Source organism: Mustela erminea, chromosome 4, assembly GCF_009829155.1.
Source record: "Mustela erminea isolate mMusErm1 chromosome 4, mMusErm1.Pri, whole genome shotgun sequence".
Taxonomy (NCBI): Eukaryota; Metazoa; Chordata; class Mammalia; order Carnivora; family Mustelidae; genus Mustela; species Mustela erminea.
In genome coordinates, this window is record NC_045617.1 from 4,561,997 (window position 1) to 4,589,468 (window position 27,472).

Consider the following 27,472-nt stretch of genomic DNA (forward strand, 5'->3'; position numbering starts at 1 on the left):
ACTAAGGCCATAAACACAAAAGCATCAGCTGTCACTGTAACCAGTCACTTGAAATTGTCCTTTGAGTGTCTTCCTGAAGGTGCATGGCCTCGACCCACTTCACAGGCACTTTTGGCGGTGTGTCCTCAGAGGCTACAACGCAGAGAGCTAACAATTACTTCAGGTTTTCACTTGGCTAAGAACTGTTTGTTGGTTGGTTTTTTAAACATCTGACTCTCTGGGATACAGAGTCACTAAGCAATACAAAGAGGGATCTGCCTACAGACACAGCAAGAAGCCCAGTAGCCTCACACTAGTTCAGAGCACACCGTTAGCCTTCGTCCCTGATCGTTCTGCAAAAGAGGAGACAAGAGGGACAGCATCAGGACCAAGGTCGATTCCCTAAATAACCTTCCTGGAAGAGGGATTGATGCGTCACAGCGAAACATTCTCTTCCCTCCTCTAAGTCAATGTAGAGTCTAATATGGAAGAGCAAAGCCATCAGGATGCTTCAGAGGCCATGTTCCCGCTTCCTTCCCTTAGTTTCGTCCCCCATCTTCCCTTCATCACCCCGGCCACACACACCCCCGGCACCTTGCCCGACAGGACCTGCCTCCGATTCTCAACAGCAGCCATGACTGCGTCTTAATGAAAAAAGATGGCTAAAATATTACCATAACCTCAGAGGCATGAGCAAAGCCCTTATTAGAATTCGGACCTACAGCTGGACCTTCCAGCATGGGGCAGGAGATAAAGTTCACTATTGTTAGCTCACAAGTGGCTCAGACTTCCTGGCAACTGCGGGGAATGACTCAGTCATTTATGCAGGCCTTCAGAAATAGTCCACTGTTTCCCAACAAAAAAGGCATTCAGGCCGAGAGCGATGGCTCCCCGGGCCCTGGCGAGCCCGCTTCAGGACGGTGAATGGACGCCGCTCCCACGTCAATGGCCTCTGTGGGAAAGACAATGATGTCACCGCGAAGGTATGTTCAGGGCTTTGCCCTGCTTTTTCCTGCTCCCTCTCCTTCTTAGCACGATGACCTGTTTGATTTTTTCCCTCTTATTTCCCCTCTTGCCATGTCCCTTCTGCCTCTTTGAGGCCATTATTTTTTTTTTTTCAAAGTTTGGGGCTCAAATCCACTGAAGGCGCACAGCGACATCACTGTCATGGCAACACCGAGGCCTCCAGGATTCAGGTTTTGCATAAAAAGTAGAAAAAGCTTGAAAGGGAGGGCCGCGTGGAAGGGGGAACGGAGCCAGGTCGGCCCCATCAGGGCTGGTGTGGGACGGGAGAGCAGAGGAGCCAGGTCGGGAGAAGAGCGGTGTGGCTGGCAGGAGCCCGTGCAGAAACGAGCCCGTGAGCCTTTGCCTTCAGACTTCAAACAGGGACGTGTGTTTCTGACAGGCAACAGCCGGCGAAGGAAAACACAGGTTCACAAGAAATAAAGTTTTGCTTTGGAAAATGTACCCAATTACAGTTTACAGGAAGCTTCCAGAACTTTGTCTAGCCTACTCAAAAAGAATCAAAAAGGAAAGGAAAAGTCCCACTGGGACTTGCAACTGGGCTGGAGAGGGAACAGAAAAGAAGCTGACATGTTTTTGAGAATGCCCAAGGTTCTGGAGGTCCCTATTGTCAAAGGGCTGCAGTCGAAAAGTCTAAGATGCCTTTATGTCCAGTCAACTCACAATCATCAGTGGCAAATAGAACGAAGCACTCCTTTCTCTGCTTTCCTGGGGAATACAGTTGGCAGGAACTCCTGAGAGAAAGCCAGGAAAGCATTTCTCTGACATGTTTTATGTTCATTCTATTAAAAAAATAAAATCCAGTGGCTGTACCATGAGCCAAATGGTCCAGAGGCAGTCACTCCTCGGAGCCCTGGAAAAGCCTACTGGAGGCACAGCAAGAGAGTCATCTCCATTCCCTCCAAGAATGAGGTGCCACACAAGACCCCGTGTGTGCACGGCTCGGGCCCTCTCGGTGGCAAGCAATGGAGAGGATACATAAAAGGAGTGGAAATGGAAGCAGATGCGGATCTAGTTGGTATCACTCCACAAGACCCATGAACAAGTCCACACTCCATCTGTGCAAGTCTGGAATCTGCACGGCGGGAGGAGCCCACTCATCTTCACCAGGGGTCACAGAAGGGGCGTCCTTGAACCCCAGGCTGCAGCTACTGCCTGGACATGAGAACGTCTTATGTCAAAGGACCAGAGGGGAAAAGTGGGGTCACCGTCCTGATGAGGGAATTTATCCTATTCAGCAGGGGAAGGTAGGGCTATTTTTCCACACTGGGGTCGGGGTCAATATATGCAGACCCCAGAAGAGCATCCTGGCCATCTCTTGTCCTGTTGTCATAGTGCGTGGGGACCTGTAACAACTGTGGTCAGAGAAGGCGGTGATTGTCAAGGGTTCTGACCCCTCAGGAATGAAGACACCAGTCACTGCACCAGGAAGGCCACCTGAAGGGTATCCCCCAAAAAGGTATGTTAGAGTCCTAATCCTGATACCTGAGGATGTGGTCTTACTTGGAAACAGCGTTTCTACCGAAGCAAGCAAGTGAAGATGAAGTCTCACTGAATTCAGGGGGGCCTTAATCCAGTAGGATCGGTGTCCTTGTAAGAAGAGAAAGCAAGATGCAGTGATAGGGGACAACCCAGGTGGCAGGTCTGGGAGAAACAAGGCCACAAACCAAGGAATGGCCAGGCTTCCAGAAGCTGGAAGAGGCAGGACGGGTCCTCCTCTGAAGGTTTCAGAGGAGCAAGGTCCTGCCGACATCTTGATTCAGGCTTCTGGCCTCCACAAGGTGAGGGAGTTCCAGTTGTTTTAGCTACCTCCCCCCCCCCCCCCAACACCAGGCTGTGGTGCTCCCTCAGGCAGCCACAGGAAGGGAACACAGCCTCAGGGGGCACGCTGGTCAGGAGCAGACACGCTGTCTCAAGGGAAGGGCACTGCCGGGGGAAGTGGGGGTGGAGAGGATGCCCGGCTGCCCCCAGACCAGTGCCAGTTTGCTGCAGGAACCCCTCCAGGAAGAGCACTCAGGAGCATGACAAGAGGTGCTTCCCAGACATGCACGAGAAGCAGGTCTGTGCAGAGCAGGGGTTCTGCAGACATGGGGGTGTGCTCTTGTGTCCCCCTGCGAGAGTGGAGATGGCTGGGAGCTTGGGTGACAGGTCCAGCTGTCGCACTTTCAGATCTGCATGGTGACTGTGCCAGACTCATGCGTCCCCAGGCTTTCCCAGACAGGGAGGGAAAACCACCAGCTCAGGACAAGGACCTTCCTGCCATCATGGGCACCCCATGCCCTTCTTACTTTGTCTGAATCGCTCCCACCACCTTTCTTCCTCCTTTCCTCTGACAGATGCCAGAGCCGCCTCGCTGTCTGAGGTTCCCCTCGTGTCCCCACCTGTCCCCCCACAGATGGTCCCATGCATCTCTCCTGCACGTGGGATGCTCTCTCAGAGGACCGGAATTAATACGGGGAACGCTTCTGCCATGCTGTCACTCACAAAAACATCTCATTGTATATCAAATCCCTGTAAGCCCATAGAGGCTGACCTCCTCTCTTCACTTCCTCACTCAAGAATACACAAAAACAGCTGACACTCCAGGGCTCAGAACATTAAGAAACGAGCACAGCAGATTAATGAGCTGCGCCCACCTTCTGAGTTCTCTTGATGAGTTCAGACTATTAGCCGACTGCACGCTGCAACGGGCAGCTTCCAACTGGGGCTGAAACCAGAGATTCCTCAGGAGCCGTGGTCACCGGCTTCTCAGATTCCTTCTGATCCGAGCACGGTGCGCATCCGTTCAGGAGAATAAAACCAAACAAACAAAAGAGGAGAGTGATGGCACTCAGTTTGCAGCTTTTAAATTATTGGAAATTGTCACCTAGCAGCAAGCACCGTACCCCCCCCCCCCCCCGCCATAGGGCAGCTTAATTGACGTAGGACTGTCCACAGCCAACTCTCTGGCTTACTGTTTTCTGGTGAGATGTCACTCTGCATGATGAAAATTAGAGCAAAGCGGCACTCCATTCCCCTCTCTGGTCTTCTAAATCTCACAGAGGGAAGATTATTGTGAGTTTAAGGAAGGCGTGTGCTATCTTCTTACTCTAAATTTGGAAATCATGATGCTACAAACACCACTTGCAAACCAGGAAAACTCTTTGGGGCATGGGGAGTCAGAAAATAATAGTAATACATTATGATGACGAAAGAGGCAAAACAAAATTAAGAAAAAGAAAGAAAAGAAAAGGAAAATAGGGGAAAAGTCTGGCTATCATAGTCCTTATCATTATTATGAAAGAGAAATGGTCACACACGTTTCTGTTAATGGTACAGATCTGTCTGGTGGATTCCGGGACGTGTGGGAGGCCCTCCGTGGGCTCCTGACCTGAACTGGGGCAGCTGGTCCAAGGACACCAGAGATACACCTGCCACAGATCTCCAACTCAGAATTCTGAAGTGGAAGAGATCTCAGACTTGGATCCATACAAGTGCCAGACAGCAGGTTTTCATCCAGGCCTTCACAAAAGAGTAGCAATTTGATAGCTGAGAGAGAGGACCATTTCTGAATCCAGGTGAGACACTTGCTAAGGTCAGCAAAAAAAAAAAAGGGACCCTGTCAGGTATAAGAAGATTCATGTAAGAACACTCAAATGTCAAGCAAGAAAAAGAAATGGAAGAAAATCAAGAGAACTGCAAGTTTTAGACTTTATTTAAATGAGACATTTCTAAAGGAAACGATGAGATCACAATAGAATGTGGAATTTGGGGATGGTCAAATTGTAAATGCACATTTATTTATTTGTTTATGTATTTGCGTTTTTATTTATTTGCTTGTTTTTCTTTACATTTGTGGTGGTGTGCTTCAAAGACAGCTGGCAAGGTTGCCAGGCCAGCTCCCTAGAAGCCACCAGTTCCCAAGTAAGCTGGTGTTTCTCTCAATCTAGACATCAACTCACATCAAACAAAGACCCAACGACCAGGAAAAACAAAGGTTTTTTTTTTTTTTTTCTGTTTTATTTTATTCTTTCTATATACATAGGAAGGGGTACTACCCACATACTTTTCTTTTTACCAAATGGTCTTGTTTTATGAGGCCTACATCTACTTCTACGCCTATTCTCTTATTCCTTCCCTACCACAATTTTCATTTCCTTTCCATCTTTATTCACTTCTTAACCCTTTCCATGTAACAATTCTGTGTGTATGTATGTATGTGTTTGTGTATATATATATACACACACAAGAATTTGTATCTATTTTCTCTTTGAGTTCATAAATTTGCATATTTTAAGTTTCTCTTAAACCTATTCTGTTTTGGGTATTTACAAAGTCTGATAATGCTTTCTGTAATTACCCATTTGTTCCAGCAAGAAAGCTTAAAAGCATCACCCTTAGTTCTGTCACTACCCCACACCCTAATTCTGTTGCCCACACAACAATGAGTCTTCACTGTCAGACATCTTTCTACTTTTTTTCCTTCCCACTGTACTTTCTGCTACTGCTTCAGTCATGCCTCATCAACTTTCGCTAGGACTACTGCAGTAGTCTCCTAATTGTGTTCTTCATGGTGTCTGCACAATCCCCTTGCCAGTCTGCCTCCCTCACTGCTAATGGAGTGTTCTTTATAAAATATCTCTGATCATTCACTCTCCTGCTTAAATTTCTCCAGTGGTTCTCAAAACCTAGAGGATGGTGAAAACCTTTCACATTATGTAATAATGTTCTAGCTTCTTTTGTTTTTTTTTGTTTTTTGTTTTTTGTACACCAATGATATGTTTAATGTTTAAGTCAAATGTGCTTCATATACATTTTAATATATCTATACCTTCAGCAGGATCAAGTTTCATCACACTTTTTTCCATATTTTTTAAATTTAATATTTTTTCAGTGTAACAGAAATAATTGTTTATGCACCACACCCAGTGCTCCATGCAATACATGCCCTCCATAATACCCACCACCAGGCTCCTCCAACCTCCCACCCCCCGCCTCTTCAAAACCCTCAGATTGTTTTTCAGAGTCCATAGTCTCTCATGGTTCACCTCCTCTTCCAATTTCCCTCAACTCCCTTCTCCTCTCCATCTCTCCATCCTTCATGTTGTTATGCTCCACAAATAAGTGAAACCATATGATAATTGACACTCTTTGCTTGACTTATTTCACTCAGCATCATCTCTTCCAGTCCTGTCCATGTTGATACAAAAGTTGGGTATTCATCCTTTCTGATGGAGGCATAATACTCCCTAGTATATATGGACCACATCTTCCTTATCCATTCATCCATTGAAGGCCATCTTGGTTCTTTCCACAGTTTGGCGACCATGGCCATTGCTGCTATGAACATTGGGGTGCATATGGCCCTTCTTTTCACTACATCTGAATCTTTGGGGTAAATACCCAGTAGTACAATTGCAGGGTCATAGGGAAGCTGTATTTTTAATTTCTTAAGGAATCTCCACACTGTTCTCCAAACTGGCTGCACCAACTTGCATTCCCACCAACAGTGTAAGAGGGTTCTTCTTTCTCCACATCCTCCCCAACACACGTTGTTTCCTGTCTTGCTAATTTTGGCCATTCTAACTGGTGTAAGGTGATATCTCAATGTGGTTTTAATTTGAATCTCCCTAATGGCTAGTGATGATAAGCATTTTTTCATGTGTCTGACAGCCATTTGTATGCCTGCTTTGGAGAAGTGTCTGTTCATATCTTCTGCCCATTTTTTTTTAAAGATTTTATTTATTTATTTGACAGAGAGAAATCACAAGTAGGCAGAGAGGCAGGCAGAGAGAGAGAGAGAGGGAAGCAGGCTACCTGCTGAGCAGAGAGCCCGATGTGGGACTCGATCCCAGGACCTTGAGATCATGACCTGAGCTGAAGGCAGTGGCTTAACCCACTGAGCCACCAGGTGCCCCTCTTCTCCCCATTTTTTGACATGATTATCTGTTTTGTGAGTGTTGAGTTTGAGAAGTTCTTTATAGATCCTGGATATCAGCCTTTTGTCTATACTCTCATTTGCAAATATCTTCTCCCATTCTGTGGGTTGCCTCTTTGTTTTCTTGATTGTTTCCTTCGCTGTGCAGAAGCTTTTGATCTTGATGAAGTTCCAAAAGTTCATTTTCGCTTTTGTCTCCTTTGCCTTTGGAGACATATCTTGAAAGAAGTTGCTGTGGCTGATATCAAAGAGATTACTGCCTATGTTCTCCTCTAGGATTCCGATGGATTCCTGTCTCATGTTGAGGTCTTTTATCCATTTTGAGTTTATCTAATGTTCTAGCTTCTTAACCTGTGTCACAACCCGCATCCCTGTACTACTCTAATTGTACTATCTCCCCACCTTTCCCAAGTGCTCTCCACCTTTTGCCATGATGCCTCTTAGGCTGGAATGCCCTACTCAGTCAACCCATTGACAACAGCACCCTCTCTGCTCGCCCTTTAAGGGTTAGCTCCAATGACACCTTCCCTGTGAAACCCAACCCTGAATCAAAAATAATGTTATCCTCTGTCGAACTTCTGAATCAGTAAACACTACCGCTTTGATTAAGCCTAATATTTCTGCCTTGTATGTAACTGGTTGTGTATATACCTATACCGTGTCATAAGTACTGCACCATAAGCTTTGACCATGACCTCATATGACCCACACACTCTTCTACAACAGAAGTACCAGGAGAGCACATCCTTTTCTATTTGCAATGTACACTGTAGGTCCAGGCACATTAGGGGCTCAAACATGCTTTTATTGTATGAATACCTAAATGAAGAAAATAATAAAGAAAGATTGATCTGTGTCTCATTCAACTTTGCAATCCTCACTGAAAGCAGCACAATTTTGTTGAAATTCAACAAATCAGTAACTCTTGAGTGAATAAATTATTTAATAAAAATAAGAACACAAAAACTAAAACAAAAATATTTAATTTAGAATTTCCCAGTGATCTATTTTTTTCTGTTGTGACCTCTGAATGATCAGTCTAGCCTGTAATAAAACCATGTCCTAAATACCCCAGAATGGAAAATACTCTGTCTAATGCAGTGGCAGAGACTCCTCTATGAATTTATTAGACACAGGTCACCAGCTGCCTGAATGAGTCTGGTGCTTGATGGCCGTGAGAGATATTGTTATAAAAGAAAGATGTGTGACAGAATAGTCTTCTGCTTAGCAATTGGAAAACCCTTTTTCGACAAATTTGTTCTAATTTAAAAGTTAGATAGGACTATAATCACATACCTCTTACAGCAGTATTTTCCAATCTGGCATGATTTTTTAAGTCATTAAAGTAAGCAAATAAACAGAAGGACATGAAAAATACAGATTCAATAAATCCAATTCAGCAACATGTAAACAGAATTACACACGATGAGTAAGCAACATTTATTCCAGGTATGCAAGACTGGGTCAACACTCAAAAATCAATAAATGCAATTCACCATATCAATAGGAAAAAGAAGAAAAATCATGTGTTCATGCCGATTGACATAGAAAAGCATTTGATACAATCTATCAGGAAAATCTATTATAATTTTTTTTCAGTGATAAAAGCTCTCAGAAAACTAAGGACAAAGGGAAACTTTCTTAACAGGAAAAAGAGCATTTACAAAAAACAACACATAATAAATGTCATCATTCATGGCAGAGATTGAATAATCTGTTCTGATTAAGATCACGACTGGCATGTTTGTTCAGATTTGACCTGGCTTATTTGACATAATCTTGAAAGTTCTGTCCAGTGCAAATCCCTTGAAAAATAAATCAGAAACATACAGATTTTTAAAAATTTAAATTGTACTTATTTGTAGATGATAAGATTGTTGATGTAGAAAATCACAGGGAATATATCCAAAAAACCTGGAGAAATAGTAAGTGAGCTCAGCAAGTTCACAAGAAAAAAAAAAAAAACCCACAAAATCAATCACATTTCTATAGTAACAACAAACCACTTAGACACTAAAATTAATGCAACAAAATTTACAATTACTGTGAAGAAATTGAAATACATAGGTATAAATTTGACTCCATGTAATAAATATGTCTCTTCTCTCTAAACTGACCTACACGTTTTATGCAGTTCTTATCAGTATCCCAAACAAGTTCTGTTGTAAACATAGACATGCTAATTCTAACATTTTTATGGAAAGGCAAAGGCAAATTTTACAAGAAAAAAAGTAAAGTGGAGAGAATCGATCTACTGGATTTCAAGAGTTATGATACAGCCCCTGGGGTCAAGACAACGTGGTGTTTCAGGGAGATAGACACAGAGCTAATGAAAAAGAATAAAGAGCCCAGAAACAGACCCACACAAATATGACGAGCTGATTTTTTTTCCCATGTGAGCCAAAGCAACAGAGGAAGGGTGGTTTTGTCACCAACTGGTGCTGACCCAGGCATCTGAAAGCAAAAGATAATCATTTCCACTTAAACTTCACATCTTACGCAAAATGTAATTCAAATAAATCAAAGTGGATCATGAACTTAAATATAAGATGGAAAACTACAAAACTTGTTCAAATGTGAAAACAGCTTCAAGACCCGAGGCCGGGCGAGGAGTCATTAGCCTTGACGTCAAAAGCACGGGCCATAAAAGAAAGACATGATAAGTTGCCCCTGTCCTAAACTAAATCTGTTGATCTTCAAAAGACCTTCTTAAGAGGATTAAAAGACACATTACTGACTAGCAAAAAAAAAAAAAAAAAAAAAAAATTGCAAACCACATATCTGACAGAAGACTACCATTTGAATATATGAAGAACTCTCAAAACTCAACAGTAAACACATACTCTAGTGGGGACATGGGCCAAAAACATGAACAAACATCCAACAGAAGAAGAAATGCAAATGACAAACAAACACATTAAAAGAGGCATACTATCATTAGTCATTAGGGAAAAGCAAATTAAAACTAAAATGAGATGGGGCGCCTCAGTGGCTCAGTAGGTTAAGCCTCTGCCTTTGGCTCAGGTCATGATCCCGGAGTCCTGGGATTGAGTCCCACATCAGGCTCCCAGCTCCATGGGGAGTCTGCTTCTCCCTCTGACCTCCCTTCTCATGCTGTCTCACTCTGTCGCTCTCTTTCTATCAAATAAATAAATAAAATCTTTAAAAAAAAAAAAAAAAACTAAACTAAAATGAGAGATCACTATACACTTATCAGGACAGTTAAAATATAAAACCCAGTAAAAATACCAGTGGTTCACAAAAGATTCATTTATGCCAGCCCAAACTAGAAATGGCCAAGAAGTCCTTCAACAGGGGCATGGGGAAGCTTACCGTGATCCATCCACACAGTGGGATGTTACTCATCAATAAAAAGGAATGCGCTATCCGTCCAGGCAATGCCTTCAATGAACCTCCAAGAACCATGCTGAGTGAAATGAAGACAGTCAGAGAAGATTATATAGTGTAGGATTCCATTCAGAGAACATTTGTGAAATGACAAAAGTATCCAGAACAAGTTAGTGACTGCAGAGGTTAGGGGAGCGGGAAGAAGGAGCAGTAAATGTGGCTGTAGGGGTAGCAGGAGAGAGCCTTGCAGTGACGGGACAGTTCTGAGGCTTGACTGGTGATTGCGCAGATCTGCACATGATGAAAACGCACAGAAGTCCACACACAGTGCAAACACACGTGTGCACACACGTAGGCTTACACCTTGGTTGTGCTATGATTATACAAGATGGTGCCACTGAGAGAAAGGGGTGAACGGTAAGCAGGACGCCCCTGTACCATGTCTCAGAAGTGCATGTGAATCTACAATCCTCTCCAAAGAGGAAGTTTCAAAAATAGATTCACCGGCCCTTTCATGGCTATTCAGATGTAGCAGGTCTAGAGTGGGGTCCTGTTACATGTATGTTCCATAAACTCCCTGGACGATCCTGACGGTCAGAGCTAACTCTGGAGCAGTGCTCGGTGCTCTAGAGTTCCTCACTTTGGGATTTCTGTCAGGGCTGCCAGATTCGACTAAGACACCGAGTCTGCGGGTTATGACAGAAGGATTTTTCACGGGGTCATTTAAATCCCATAAACATGTGCGTCAACGTCATCCCAATAAAAGAAAGTGCTAGCACAGAGTCTCCTCTAACAGCCCAGATCCAGCAAAGGAGTAAAGCAGTTCTCTTACTTAACTGGAAGTGTTTTCCCCATTAACACTTGAGAAATAACACCATTTTGCAGATGTGTTGTTATGGTCTATTGCGGTATATGGTAAAAAGTTTCAACAAACTTCCTGGAGTTCTATTCGTGGCTGAAAGTTACCGATCACCCCTTGGAGATCTATATGCTGGAGTTTAGGAGAAAAGTTTTAAAACACAGACTAGCCATTAAAGTTTTTAAGAACCACCTTCCACTCGTCCAAGATACGTAATATAAAGGAATATTCCTGACAATATTCAGGAAGTTCACCCAGTGCATTCATTCAGATCAGGTTAACTTGGTGGCTAATGAGGGCCAGAAGCAGAGCCCCTGGGGTTCTGAAAGAGCCCTTCCCAGGGAAGCAGCAGGGCCTGGAGTCCTGACCCAGCCCACGGGACTCAGGCTTTGGGATCAGGTTTAACCGTTTGCTTGCTCTCTCTTCTGCCACTGGATTGTGAGCCCCTTGAAGGCAGGGCTGGTGGTGTTCATCTCTCCGTCCCAACTCCCAACACAGACCGTAGCACAGGGGCAATTCTCCTTTACGATCAGTGCTATCTGCTCGAATGATAAAAACAGTCATACTCACATGCTTAAATATTGCTTCTTATTTCATTTTTCACATGTGAGTGTAAAGCAAGATTAAAAACCATTCAACAAATATGATCTCAAGAATTAACCTGGAATTATACCAATATGAATTCTGAGACAAAAATCACAATAGACTTGACATCCTCATTTGTATACAGAGAAAAGTCTAAATAAAACTTAGAGTCGCTCTCCACTTTTGCATTTTAATGAATACACCTACATTCTTAAAAGGCGGCAAGAAGGTGAAATTAAAGTCTATTTATAACTAAGAGGTATGTTTCTAATTCTGAGACACGAGTTTTTTAGGAAGTAACAGAAAAACACTTTCTCTAAATACCTCTTTTAAACTGATATTTTCACCCAATTTCTTGGACCAAAAATTAATTCCAGGGAAGAACCAATTTTTAGCATCCAGTTTTCCAATTTTTTTTTAATTAATAAAAATTCCAAAGAAAGATCATTAAAAAGGTTTCCTCGGTACCGCAAATACAGAGTTGGATGTATTCTTGTAAACTTTTCCCTCTTTCTTTCTATTTTTGTTCACCACAATGAGATCAGGCCCACGTTGTCACTTTTAAATAGTCCCCTGGTGATGCGTGCTGATGAGATGTTTGTTACTACTTCTTGGCAAAATTAAGCTAACTATTTAAAAATTAGATCTCAATTTTGGTTCTTACCGGGGAACAATAATTAAAACAAGCAGTTTGTTGGCGATTGTTTTCTGGCTTCCAGGGACACATCAAACTATCCCAAATAGCGTTCTAATCCTTGTCTCCTTACATAAAAAACCCCCGCAGCCAGAGAAGGGTTACTGACCCAGAACGAAGAAATTAATAAGCTTTGATAATTGCATTTGGGCCATTTTATTTTGAACCATGACATCAAGAGCTGGGTCCGCATCTGTGCACGGATTGCTGAAGCTAGCCGCTGAGACCGCCAGGCACCCCCGCCACCTGTGCCTGAGCTCGGATGCCTCCATCCCAGCCCCAGAGACCTGATGGGCACGAGCTCACCAGTCATTCCTCCCCACCCTGCGCCCCAGCCCAACAAAACCGCTTGGCATTCATTTTTGCAGATGATTGGGAGATTTCATGCAGATGAACAAAAAGGAAAGGAATTTCTGATGTGTTGGCATCCCAGGTCTTTCTGACAAACCGCTCAGGAAGAAGCTGGCCCCGGGACCCTGAGGCCCAGGCGGTCCACGTGTGGTCAGGAATGGAAGGTGCGTGGTGGAAACCACCGAGGCCTGGGCCAGGGACGGACTTCATGTGGCTTGCACAATGATTTAAGGCCTGCATTCCACACGCCAGATGAAGTCACCAGGACGCTTGGTATCATAAACAGCCGGAGGTCAGAGAAAGGGACCCGTGGCAAGGGTGAGCAGTGTCCGAGGGAAAGCAGCTAGGAAAGGAGTGTGGTTCATTATCTGTGCGCTGGCCTTCTAGATCTGGGAATAGAGCCGCTTCAAATCCTGTGTTCGCTCAGGGTTGGTGTCTGAGGGGTCTTCCCGGCTGGAGCAGCAGGTCCCCTTTCCAAACCCCCATCTAAGAAAGGCAAAGAACCAAGAAAAGGAGCCTAATACACATGCCTTTTACAGATCTGTTTATGTTCAAGTAACTCTGCAGCCGTAACGGCAGCATTTTTAGAAAAAGGAAATTAGGAGAAGCTATTCTTCTCACAGGCTTTCACTCACAGAAAGATTCTCTATACTTCTCAAAAGGTGGATACTTACTTAACTCAGGTTTTATATATTGGAAATAGAATGGCTGATTATGAAGAAAGGAAATGACATGTGATAGTTCATGCACACGAAGATGCAAACAAGGAGCAAATGAATTTTGCGTGGGGTTTTACTTTTACCCTGAAACCCTCCCGTGCCCATGGATTAGTGATGGGGAAACCTTCTTGCAGAGCGCTGGCATACGTACCCGCGTTCGTGAATTACCCCGGTGCAACCCTTCTATCTCATCTACGTCCGTATTCCTCCTATGCAGTTGACACGGTGCTGTCCTTTTTACCTTCTGTTCCCTCCAGGACGAGATGCAGCCTTGGATCAGGGATCGCATTTTGTTGTTCCCGGGTCTGCAGATTCCTTCCCCATACAACATTTCCTCACCCTTCTTTTATGACCTTGACATTTTTTAAGAGTTCAGTACCCATCTCCCATTTAAACAGAACATTCTTTAGGTAGTGCTTGATGTCTCCTCATGTTGGACTCAGGGTATGCAGTATGGGCTGGAACACACCACAGAGGGGATGTTGTGTCCTTCTCTGGGGGGCACGTCCAGAAGGATACAGTGTCCATCTGTCCCTCATCAGTGATGTCCGTTGTAAGCACTTAGTCAAATTACTGCCCAATTTCTCCATTGCATCATTATTATTATTTTTTTTAATGAATAAGGAAAGTTATGGGCAGATATCTGGGTGCTTATTATCAAAATTTCCCCCTAAGTTTCCCATCCACTGACAATTCTTGCCTGGTCCAATTTTTATTTTGATGTTTGCAAAATACTGACTTTCCAGCTCCAGCACTTTCTCACATCTCCTAGTTGGCATGTGACATTCTGCTGTAAGGAAGAGTCGGCCCTTCTTCCTTATTTATTTGTCTATCTGTTTTATTACTGGTATGCACTGGGCTCTGAAATAAATTTCTCACTTGTGTATGTATCAACTCAAGGACAACAAGGAAACACAAAGGAAACATGTATCATGTTGGCAGCATCTTAAAAAATTTAGTAAGAGCCCGTTGAGTCTTACAGATGGCATTCTACCAATTTTGAGAATATATGTTGGCATAAGTAAAAAAAAAATAAACTTAGGTTATTATCAACCTAGACAATTTCTAGGCTGCCCCCAATACATGGGACTGTGGTAAAATCTAATGGCCATTAGCCTATCTCCTACAGTGGCCCATGGAGGATGCTTCTGAGGAAGACATTAAAATCCCCATAATTATTATTTAGCATTTATTTGGCACCATAAACATATACAGAGGTGTGTGATAGATAAAACTGTGCTTTGCTAATAACACTCTGCCCGGAGGAGCTCAGAGTCCTGAAGGAATATGCCTAATTGGGCAGCGTTGTGCTGTGGGAAGAAATCTCTTCTTGACAGGGTATGCTGCTCTCATGAAATATTTAGGAGACTTTAGATGAATTTAGCCTTTTATAAATTATAAGTCAGCCTAATTGTTGAAATAACATAAATTTAAAAAAAAAGAAAGATTTATCAACACAGTCTAGTGGGAAGTTCACCTGTGTAATGAAGTAAGCCTCAGCGGTATGGACGGCCCCGTTGAACCCCTGGTCTGGCTCCCAGACCCCGAGGGCAGGACTGAGGGAGACTTCCCATTGAGGTATCTAGCTGCATGGCCGGCCAGACCTCCGCGTGGCCTTCCACCACTGCTGATGGACGGAGGGGAGCAGTGAGCTGGAAATCAAGAAATCAAACACAGCAACGACCAAGTTAACAGGCAAGTGTGCGGGCCTCATGGACCCCCTACCTGCCACATTCCCAAGAGCTCTTTGCCATTCTTTGTGTCAAAACTTGCTTTCTGTGAATTTCTCAAGTCAGCCGCCCCCATTTAATATGAAGAGTGCACATACTTCAGCAAGCTTCAGGCATCTCATCCCACACTTCATTCCAGGACTTTGCAGTCAAGTGCCACACATTCTGGTAACGCTGGGCTGTAATCTTACTGGCTTTGAAATAAGGTGCAGAAAGTCACCAGTTAATATCCCTCTCAGTATTATCCATTTTTCTTGAGCAACAAGAGAAAAGCTATTGTATATACTTTGTTTGTCTCATTAATTTAAATATTTAAGATAAGGGTGCACCTACAAGGCTGGAAATCCTGGAGATATTTGAGCATATCGGATTTGGGGTATCCTCCAAGACCTCCGTCCTGTCTTATAGGGCCACTTTCTCTTAAATACCCAAACACTGCCCGCCTTGAGGAGTTTTCCATTGCTCATGACCCTCTTCCTCAGACCTGATACTCTCCTTCCGAACTCGAATTTCCGAATTCCTGCTGAAGTCAAAGCCGAGAGACGTGGCTCTTTCCCCATTCCACAAATGAAAGCCCAAGTCTTTCTGCTAAAGAAGGGCTCTACCATAGGCGGTCATCCTTTAAACTGCAAAACACCAGCAGACCTCACAAAACCACAGTATTTCTTCGATGTGAACAGCTGTTTCGGTCGCCCGCCTGCCTTCAAGGTGACTTTTTAAAAGAAAGGAAGGTGGTAAACAACCACAACAGAACCGAAGCATGTTATCACCCTGTATGGTAAACACATAGGGATTCTGGGTTTCTTTTCCCTTTATTTCTAATTTCTGTCTTATTTGAACTTTATTCTCACATATGAGAAATCTACTTAGATGTGTTTGAGCAGGTGATGTAGAGAAGTTCAGAGAGTTATTGTTGGTACTAAACAAGCTAAAAAACAAACCCACACAAAAAAACCTTTGTGTGGATTTAGTTTGTTAGATTTCATTATACACCATAGCATTGCATTGGCCTTCCAGATCTCCTTCTTAAAAAAAAAAAAAAAAAAAAAAAAATTGAAACCCCTACCTTCATTTTGTCTTTCTCCAAGAAGAATGTTTCTATTGTAAAACGGATCAGCTTCCTACACTTGTTTCTTCAGTGTATCTCTTGCCTTTAACATCTTCTCCTTTCTCATCAAGCAGCATCATTAAGTGCTTAGCAGATGCTACTAGAAAAATGTACGTGTTTAAAACTACAATGTGTACATGGATGTGTAAAAAGTATCATCATTTGCAATTATAGAACAAAATACAGAGAGAAATAGTATAAATGAAAGCTATTTTTATCCCCCGCACACATTTCTACCTCTTAGGAGATATTATTAGAGAACAACTTTTCTGAGATTCTAGAGTGTAAACCTCTGAAAATAATTTTTAAAATATATATGATGTCTATTTGAAATATAAAATATAATTATATAGAATATAGGCAGTTCCTAGACTTTAAGTAATAAAATAGCATAAAAATATGAGTATTAAGACAAAAATACATGCTTCAATGCAGGTTCCAGACCAGTATTCAAAATTATGACTATTTTATATTGAAATTCTTATGATATTCTAAAAACACTGTATTAAATTGTTCAATAAGACTGACATTTCTTGCAGAATAGATACCTGGATGACCTTAATCTTCTTTATTGAAACCATTAAAATACTGGAAGGTAGATGACACGTAGATAGTACCATTGAGCCTCGCTCTCAAGTTGGCACAGAAGAAGGAACCCACAGAGTCTAAATAAAAACGGAAGCAGAAACCTGGGAAATAAGCAGGAAGTGTAAGAAGCAAGGTTGGTTTTGCCTTGGGATTTTATTGGAAACTGGAGGCCTTGAGTTTCTGCTTTGCTATGACACAGAAGCACGTGGGCCTGCTCCATGTGAAGAATCTCAGAAGACACCGTCCCTCATAAAGCTGAGATCCTGAAGGAGTAAAGACACTGTCCGGAGAGGAAATGAATTGATCTCAATTCTGAAACTCTCTGGGGTGGGGGGAACCTCTCCGAAGAATGCATGCCCTCACACAATACAGCCCCAGATCACAGCATTCGTGTGGAAAGAAGGAAAGAAGGTAGGAAGGAAACTTGAAGCGGACCCAGGTTGGTGAGGTTCTAGGCCACGGGCAGAAGCAGATTCAAATCCTAGCTGAGTGCCACCAGGTAGGAAATATCCCGACATTTAAGTGCAGGGAAAATAACTAGCTGACATTTTGAAATGCATAAAACTCAGAAGGAAACAATGTCCCATGTGTGAGAACGGCAGCAAAAGAAAATCCAAAAGCACTCAAAATGGGAATTATCGGAATCAAAATTATATTTTACATGCTTCAAGAAATAAGAGTTTGACAATATGAAAGGGTTGCAAGAGTTTATTTAAAACCACGGAAATCTGAAAAAGAATGACATCACAATTTCACTGTCTACAAATGAAATTTAAATTAAATTAGTGGATTAAACAGCAGATTGGAGAAAGTTGATAAAAAAAAGAATTAGCAAACTGTCAGAACTGAAGAGATCATCCTGAAAGCAGCAACAAAGGAAAAAAAAAAAAAAAAAGATGAGAAACATAACAGAAGGGTTAAGCACTGAGAAGAAAGTGAAAAGTTTTAACTCTGTCTCACTACAGACCCAGAAGGAGAAAATAAAGGGTAAGAATTAATATTCAAAAGACAGTGGCAATGGCTGTGAGCACTCTCCAATTGTAACTTAGCAATTCTGACATCGGGAAACCGAGGGAGTTCCGATCAACAGAAATGGCAATCAAACTCGTCATGAATTTGCTGAAGAGTCAAAAGCAAAGAGGGAAAGACAGATCACCACAGACACATAGCAAGCAGACTGATGACTGATTTCTCAACAGTAAGAACAGAAGCCATGAGGCTTTGTAATTAATATCTTCCAAGTGCTGATAGAAAATAATTGTCAATCTCAATGCCCGTATCTTTCAGGAATGAAAGCACCATACAGATAACATTCAACAAGTCAGAATTGAGTTAGTCACCAGCAGACGCACACAGGAGAGGCAGAAGGAAAGAGACTTCAGCTGGAGTGTGTGAGATGCGGTCACATGACAGGGTGTGAGGACTTGCTGACCGAACCTCAGACCCGCATGGGACCGCTAATCTCGGAGAGCTGAGAAGCTTGACTCATGGTCTCTGGCACCTGGATGCCTTACTGTGTATCAGCAGGAGGACAAAAAGGAGCTTCTTAAACCTCATTATAGCATCTACATGGTCCAGACCTGACCCATTTTTCATATTACTCTTTCTCCCATGATACTTACCTCCTCCACATCACCACATAATTTAGTTATTGTTATGCTGATCGGTTATTTTCCATCGTCACTGCTACTTTTGCTAAAATTTAAGCTCTGGGATGTTTGTTGGCTTCGTTTGCTGGCTAATGCTAACATGTGTGAATATGTGTGGACGGAATGAAAAGTTACAAGTATTTTCTTTAAAATAGACCAAAACAAGTAAACACAGTAAAACAGACACAGAAATTAAAGACCCAATATAAGAAACCAAATGGTCCATATTTTTAGAAAACACAATTATCTACAGAAGTCTCAAAAGATCTACAGGCAAATTATTATAATTAATAAGAATATTTGCTACAAAGTGTACAAAATCAATACACAAAGGAATAATAGTATCTACTCTAGAGCAACACAAAGTTATTTAAATAATTAAGAAGATACCATTTTAAATACAAAGAGAAAACATGTAAGACCTGAGAATGAACTTAAACGTTTTAAGCATTCTATGGAAATACTGTCTCATGAAAGATGTATAAGGCATTTAAAAACAGCTATCAAAGAATATCTAAATAAAAGAAGAGAGATGCCAAATTTTTAATTAAAAAATATAATGTTCAACATATATCAGTGCTACACAAATGGATCTATGAGTTCATTGCAAGTCCAATACATTTCCCAACAGAAGTTTTCACAGATTTCACAAACTATTTCTAAAACTTAATAGGAAGAACAAATGGCAAGGATCACGAATGCCCCTTTGAAGAACAAGGTAGAAATAACTGCCTTACTAGACATCAAGGCTTGTTATAAAGTAAAATTAATTAAGTAACAAATACTTAATAAAATAGTAACAATCAAGATGTGTTGTAATGTAGGAGTAATCAAACAGTGCGGCGTGGAGCCAAGGTCAACATGAAGAGCCCAGAAATAGACCCACAACCACGGGAAGGGTCTAAGACTGCGGGCAAGGCAGATGAGTGGGCAAAGAAGAAAAATCTACAATAATGGTTATTCATACTTAAAAAAAATGAAGTTTGTACTGAACTTTTTAGAGAAAAAAAACCTTGAAAGAATTATCTGATCCCTAGGTAAGAAAAGAATTTTTTAAAAAAGATATTATTTATTTATTTGGGAGAGAGAAAGAAAGCCCAGAGGGAGAGTGAGAAGGAGAAGCAGACTCCCCAACTGAGCAGAGAGCCTAATGTGGGGCTCGATCCCAGAACCCTGAGATCACGACCTGAGCTGAAGGCAGATGCTTAACTGACTGAGCCACACATGCATCCTAGTAGGAAAAGATTCCTCAAACAAGATCCCCAAAAAGAAAAAAAAAGATAGACATGTTTGACCACATTAAAAGGAAAAAGCTTGTATTCATTGAAAGATACTATATAAAGTGGACTGGTAAGCCACAAACGGAGAGGGTGTTTCCAGCCCTTACAGTGGATAAGGGATTAGCATCTAGAGCATTTTTAATGAGCTAATCAATCCAATGGAAAAATCAGCCAAAAAAAAAAAAAAAAACCACATGAGTAGGTATTTATAAAAATTAAAGCATGAATGGCCCACAAATACATGAAATGAGATTCAACCACAATATTAATTAGGAAATTTAAAACTAAATCTGCAATTTAAGTGTATTTCACTACCACCAATTTGGCAAAAATTGAAGTCTAATGACATCAAGACCAGGAGAAGATGCATAAGAAGGAGAATACACATGTGCTGGCAGGAATGTTAAGTTGGTACAAACACTTCGGACTATGGGCTTGCCTTGTAAAGCTGGACAAAGAAGTGCCTTATGGTCAAAGTGACCCCCCCCAAGAAAATACTGCTCATGTGCACGTGTGTACCTCATATACACATGCTCCCAGCTGCACTGTTCATAGTAACGACAGGAAGTAAAGAATTGTGATGCCTGCCAGTAGTAGTAGCATTGACAAGTCCATTGTAAAATACCTTTCCAATGGAATACTCCAAAGCAGTAAAATAATTTAAGTAATAAATTAACTAGAACTACTGCATCACTATAGATAAATCTCTAGAGAATAATGTTGAGAAAAGGAAATAAGCCAGACAAGAATAAATGTGGTACGAGTCCATCTCCATGTACTTCAAAGCTGGCATATTCAAACACTTACTTGTTCAGGGAAGGATACATAGATGGGAAAACTATAAAGAAAAAAAGGAAGAAGAAACATAAAACTCAGAAAAAACAGATAACCTTTAGGCAGGGTTAAGAATCAAGGAGGAGCATAAAAGAAATAGGTACTAACCATCTGTTTTTTAAAGCTGGACCCTTAGTATAAGAATGTTTTTTAAACACTGCATAATTCTGTTTATGCCTTTTTTGTCTCAAAATACTTATGTTTTTAAAAGTCAATGGTATCAAATTACTAATGCTGTTATATGCTTTTAGAGTACAAAGTGGCATAGACTAAGCTTATATACTCATGGGTTTCTACCAGACTCCGTGCCTTTCCTTAGAAATCCAAAATAGTACACTTATCTCCGCACAGGTTCACAAATTAAACACAAAGGGAGATGTCCATTCAGATGTCTTCCTTCGGGGTTTTGTTTTGTTTGGAGCATTTACTAAAATAAAGTTTCATGTGACATGAGAATAGTTCGTGGATTCTAATCTGTATAATAAACAAAAATAGAAAAACAAATAAAATCCAAAAAGCGAAAGCAAAAGAAACCCAACCCTGTGAGAAGCAGACTAGTCAACAAATGGGCTGAGCAGTGGTCGACAGAATATGGGAGCCTTCCGACCTCAGTGACAAAAAAACCAGTGCTGTTGGGTGAATCTGGCCCAAGTACACTGGATGGCAACGAAAATCTCACTGCTGCAAATTCAAACACTGATTCTCAATTGTGCACAGAAAAAGGTCAAAAGATAAAAACATGAACATACAACATGGTAGCATATTAAAAATTCATAGAATGAAAATCTATCCTAGTATAGACCCTATGCAAGAACGCTGTTGCTGTAAGTTATACATGCTTTTTCTAGAAACTAAAATTTAAATTATAGGACACAACCATTAACAAGTCTGCAGGGTTTTTTAAGCCAATGACCAAGATTCTTCTTCACCATTAATTTACAAGATATGTAAGGAAATTTAGCACTCAGAAGTGGTCTCTAAAACAACACCAGAATTGTACAAGTCACATAAAATGCACTAATATTAATTCTATGAAATATTTTACTTGCAAATCAATTTGCCCATGTTCTCCTAGAGCAAGTGGTATAATGCAGTTGCAAATTGTATTACAAGTAGATTTGCTCCAAATAATCACTCTCAGCACCGTGCCTCCAACTAAATAATCCTGTGATGTTTGCATTCGATTATTTGGAAAATAATAATTATAACAATTATAATATTTCCTGAGGGACCAATAATCTAGCAAATTAAATCCAGTGAAATATAAATATGTCACCATTATCTTTTAATATTGGTGAACTGGATCTGGGAAAACAGAAGCCATTATTCAATAAATAAATAATCAAGTGCAGCCTTGTTGTTAGCACTCAACAATAACCACATAGTTGTGTCCGGGGCACATCTTTTTGTTTAACAAGTCTCCTTCTAGTTCTAAAACCAAGAATGAATGAGGAAATTTGTATTAAATATGATCAGAAGCCCTGAATAAAACAATCTCATTTCCAGCCTCCACATAAGCAATACAGTGCTGTCTACACACGCTTTTAGGTTCACTAAATTGCGTTGTCATTTCTCAGACTAAAATGAAAGTAGAGGGAGGGAGGGTGGTTTTTAAAACCGGGCAAACAAAACTCTCGCCCCAGGATTCAGTGATATGGATGTGTCCTTTTCCAGTATGTCCAGTTACATCAGAAAATAGGTAATGTGGCCACAAACCAAACAGACTTTCCAAATCTCTGGAATGTACCCAATGTAGATGATTTTTAGGCGATTTCATAGGATCAAGGGACTTCACTCCACATTGCCTGGTGGTCAAAATAATGGATATTGTGATGGTCAGTCACGCCAGGACCACGGTCTATCCTGGGGCAGGAAATGAGCAGACACACGAGAAAGGGGGTGTTCTGCTACAATGGCAGACAGCCAGTGGGTTCATGAACCAGGAGTGGTTCTCGGGGTGCAGGCGAAACTCTTGCTTTTGGTATTGCAACCACAGGTTGGCAACAAGAAGAGTCCTGGCCTCTCACTGGAAAGGAGTGAAAGCACCCTTAGTGGGGCCAGAACCCAGGGCAGCCAGTGTCTGGGGCACAGATGTCTTGAAAGCTCTCGTATGGAAGCATCAGCAAAGTTCAGCAGCCAAATCCAACATGCCCACCCTGCCAAGTGACCAGCACAAGCAGCAAAAATAACAGCTTGACCCCTAGACAAGATGGCTGGAGGTTGGGCAAGGAAGAGTGCAGAGAACTGAGTGGGAGTACGACTCTTTCCCTGAGAAGCTCAGAAATGTTCGAGAGGCACATGCTGGCAGAGTGCTTTAAAGCTAGCCTCTGAAAAAGAAACCAGAGGGACTTCATGCATTAGTAAGCTGGACCCAAAAGAAGAAAATGTAAGCTCTACTTCCTACTTAGAGTAATTAGGTGGGTTGGGGCTACGTGGGGGACAATATTGTTTATTCTACAGGCTCAGGCAAAGACATCTAAGATGATGTTTAAGGCAATGGTGTCTACCATATTTTCAAAGAATGGTTCTCACTTCTAACCTTCACTCCATCCCTTCTTTTATGCGATGACACGCTTTCATAACTTTCAAGAAAGGAGGAAGTGACTGTTTCTATTTTGTTCCAAACAAAGTTTCGATTAGGCCTGGGTCAGTAAGCTGCCTGGTAGTCTCTCACGGAGACTTAAAGATGTCTGAAGCATTCTGAGTAGAAGCTAAAACTTTGTCATTGAATACCGAGAGTACTGACCAGTGTTCACCTTTGAATTCTCTATTAGGTGTCCTTATATGTTAATTATGTTAATTCCTTGAATGTTTCACAGAGAGCAAAATTTTACATAAATTCAAATGAATTCTTATCCATTGGCCTAAGGCCAAACCTAAGATGGAAATCTTATGAAAACTGAGGTATCAGCTAATGAAAAGAATAAAATTTGCTGGGTGGTTATTGTTGAACTTTTCTTGGCAGGGGAAGTGAGGGAGAGAGATGCCTTTGAATAAAGCACGCAGGTATGAAACTACTCGTGCCATGAAAAAGGGTGGTCATGTACTCTACCTAGCTTCCCCCAATGGCGACCTCTTGCAGATAAACACATTGATACAGTCAAGATACAGAATATTTCCAACACCAGGAGGATCCCTCCTATTGGCCTACTTCCCTTCTCTTCTCTGTCCTTAGCTCCTGGCAATCACAGGTGTCTTCTGTTCCTAGAGTTTTATTTTTTCAAGAATATTTCATAAATGGAATCTTAATGTATGTGACCATTTGAGAATGACTTCATTTACTTAACACAAGTCCTTGGAAATTCATCAAAGTTGTTACATCTTTCAATAGATTAATTTGCATGTGCTAATAGTCTATTTCTTTTTATTGCTCAGTAGTATTCCAAGTTTTGGATCTAACGAAGTTTGCTTTAACATTTACCCATTGAAAAACATGTCAGTTGTTTCCAGTTTAAGGCTGTCATGAATAAAGCTATGATGGAGATTTACATACAGGTTTTAGCTTGAACATAGGTCTTCATTTCACGGGGGAAAATCCCTGGGTCATATGACACTTACATGTTTACTTATCTAAGAAACTGCCAAACCCATTTCCAAATTGGTTGTGACATGTTCCATATACTCCCACTAGGAACGCAAGACTGAATCCAATTTCTCCAGGTCCTTGCAAGCATTGGGTATTGTCACTATGCTTTATTTTAGCCATTTTGACAGGCATGTCTTATATCTCATTTTGGTTTCAATTTACATTTCCTTAATGGCTAGATGCTGCTCATCTTTTCCCGTGATTAGTTGCCATCTTGTAGTTCCTCTTTGGTGCTATGTCGATTTGTGTCCTCACTTGTTCTAATTGGATTGCTTTGTTTTTTGTTTTGCTGTTGAGTATTAAGAGTTCTTTATATATTCTAGTTACTAGTTCTTCATTGGATTCTTGGAATGCAATCATTTTCTCCACATTTGTAATCTTCCTTTTCTTCCTTTTGACAGGATCTTTTGAAGACCAAAAGTTCTTTATTAGGGATGGAATACAATTCACCAGTTTTCCCTTTTATGAAGCTTGCTTCTGGTGTTAAGTCTAAAAACACTTTCCCTTGCTTTACGTCCAGAAGATTTTCTTCTATGCTTATTTCTAAATGCTTTATTGTTTTCCGTTTTATTTTGAAGTCCATGATCTATTTTTTTTAAAGATTTATTTATTTATTTGACAGAGAGAGATCACAAGTAGGCAGAGAGGCAGGCAGAGAGAGGAGTAAGCAAGCTCCCTGCAGGGCAGAGAGCCCGATGCGGGGCTCAATCCCAGGACCCTGGGATCATGTCCTGAGCCGAAGGCAGAGGCTTTAACCCACTGAGCCACCCAGGCACCCCCCATGATCTATTTTGAATTAGTGTTTGCATAAGGCATGAGGTGTAGATCAGTCGCTTTTTTTTTTTTTTTTTTTTTTTTTTGGTCTATGAAGTCCAATTATTCCAGTACCATTTATTAAAAGGACTCCTTCCTCCACTGAATTGCTTTTGCACTATTATCAAAAATCAGTTGGACAGGGGCATCTGGGTGGCTCAGTCAGTTGTCTGCCTTTGACTCAGGTAATGATCCCAGAGTCCTGGGATTTAGTCCCTTGTCCGGCTCCCAGCTCAGCGGGGAGTCTGCTTCTCCCTCTGCCTCTCCCCTGGCTTGTGTTCTCAATCTCTCTCACTCTTTCTCTCTCAAATAGGTAGGTAGGTAGATAGATAGATAGATAGATAGATAAAATTTAAAAATTCTTTTAAAAAAACAGTTGGGCATATTGTATAGATCTATTTCTGGGCTTTCTATTCAGTTCCATTGTAATATATGTCTATCCTTCTCTGAGATCATACAATCTTATTGATGCAGGCGTAAAATAAATCTTGAGGTTAGGTAGACTGATTCTTAACACTTTATCCTTCTTTTCCAAAGTTTTTTTAGTTTATTCTAGGTATTTTACCTTCCACATAAATCTTAAAAAGATCTTTCCTATACCTACAAAATACCTTATCAATATTTTGATAGGAATTGTATATAACCTGTTTACCAGTGTTCAGAGAATTGACATCTTTTCTCTGTTGAGTTTTCTAATCCATGAATGTGATAAGTCTATTTATTTAGAATTTTGAATTCTCCCATCAGTGTTTTACAACTTTCAGCATACAAATGCTATACATGTCTTATTAGACATATACGAAAATATTTCATATTTGTGAGGGAATACAAGTGCTACTGTATTTTAAATTTCTGTATTCAAACTTCCTTTGCTAATACATAGAAATACAGTTGATTCTTAAATGTTTATCTTGGATCCTGTAAAATGGGTTAAATTCTTCACTAGTTCTAGGAGGGGTTTTGTTTGTTTGTTTGTTTGTTTTTGTTTTTTTTTTGTAGATTCTTTGGAATTATCTATGTAAACAATCACGTCGCCTGGAAACAAGCACAGTTTTATTTCTTCCCTTCCAGCCTTTCCTTTCCTGCAGCATTCCACTAGCAAGACCCTCTAATACTCTATCAGATAAGAGAACCGGAGCCTTTTCATGATCTTAGGGGGAAAGCATTTACCTTCCCATTACTAAGGACAATGCTAGCTGTAGGTATTTTGAAGATTTCTTTTATCAAAATGGAAAACTTCCCTCTCTTGGCAGTTTTCAATTTAAAATTTAAAATTTCCCTCTATTGGCAGTTTTCAATTTAATTTTTTTATGAATGGGTGTTGAATTTTGTCAAATGCTATTTTTACATCAATTGGTATAATCATGCCATTTTTCTTCTTTACCCTCTTAATACTATGGCTCACATTGATTGATTTTTAAATATTGAACCAATTTTATATCCCTGGAGTAAATTTCACTTTCTTTTGGTAATTCATTCTTCTTATTGCTAAAGTATACTTGCTAATAATTTGTTAAGAAATGCTAACTCTGGGGCACCTGGGTGGTTCAGTGGGTTAAGCTTTGAACTCTTGGTTTCGGCTCAGGTCGTGATCTTGGGTTGTGAGATTGAGCCCCCCATGTGGCTCCAAGGCCCGTCCCCCCTCCCCCTCCATTCCTGCTCCAGCCTCTTGCCCATCTTTTTGCCCAGGTTCTGACACTGTGTTCTCTTAATTAATTAATTAATTAGTTAAAAGAAATGCTCCACCTATATTTATGTGTGTTATTGCTCTGTGGTTTCTTTTTTAAAAAACTGATTATATCTGTTTTTGGTATTAGGATAATATTCTAAATTCATAAAAATATTGGAGAAGTGCTCTCTCTCCTTCAGTTTCTAGAAGAGATTGTATATAATTCTTTAATTCTTCTTTAACATTTGACAGAATTCTCAAATGAATCCAGCTGAGTATACGGATCTCTTTGGGGGGGACATTTCCAATTATGCAGTTAATTTCCTTAATAATTATAAGGCTACTCAGGTTCTCTATTTCATATTGGGTGCATTATGACAGTTTGTGTTTAAGAAACTGGTTCATCTCATCTAAGTTGTCAAACTTACATGTAGAGATGGTTGGATTTCAATATTATCAGTTTGACATCTGTAGCGTTGATAGTGATTTCCACGGTTTTATTTCTGATATAGGTAAGTTGTGTCTTCTCTTTTTTTCCTTTGTAAGACTTAATAGAGGTTTGTCAATTGTATAGATATTTATAAAGAATAGCTTTCTGTTTTATTGATTTTCTGTTTTCAATTTCATTGATTTTCACTCTTACCATTACACGTCTTTCCTTCTGATTACATTGGATTTATTTTTTTCCCTTATTTTCAGTTCTCCAGGTGGGATCATAGATTATTGAATTGAAATTTTAC

The 27,472-nt window shown here is 40.8% G+C and overlaps 1 long non-coding RNA gene across 1 annotated transcript; it reads left to right on the forward strand.

The window, feature by feature from the left end:
• Window positions 1–819: 819 nt before the first annotated feature.
• Window positions 820–19,357, forward strand: LOC116587975. Its single transcript, XR_004284725.1, has 2 exons — window positions 820–962; window positions 16,853–19,357. It is a non-coding gene; the product is annotated as an uncharacterized LOC116587975 (long non-coding RNA).
• The last annotated feature ends 8,115 nt before the right edge of the window (window positions 19,358–27,472 follow it).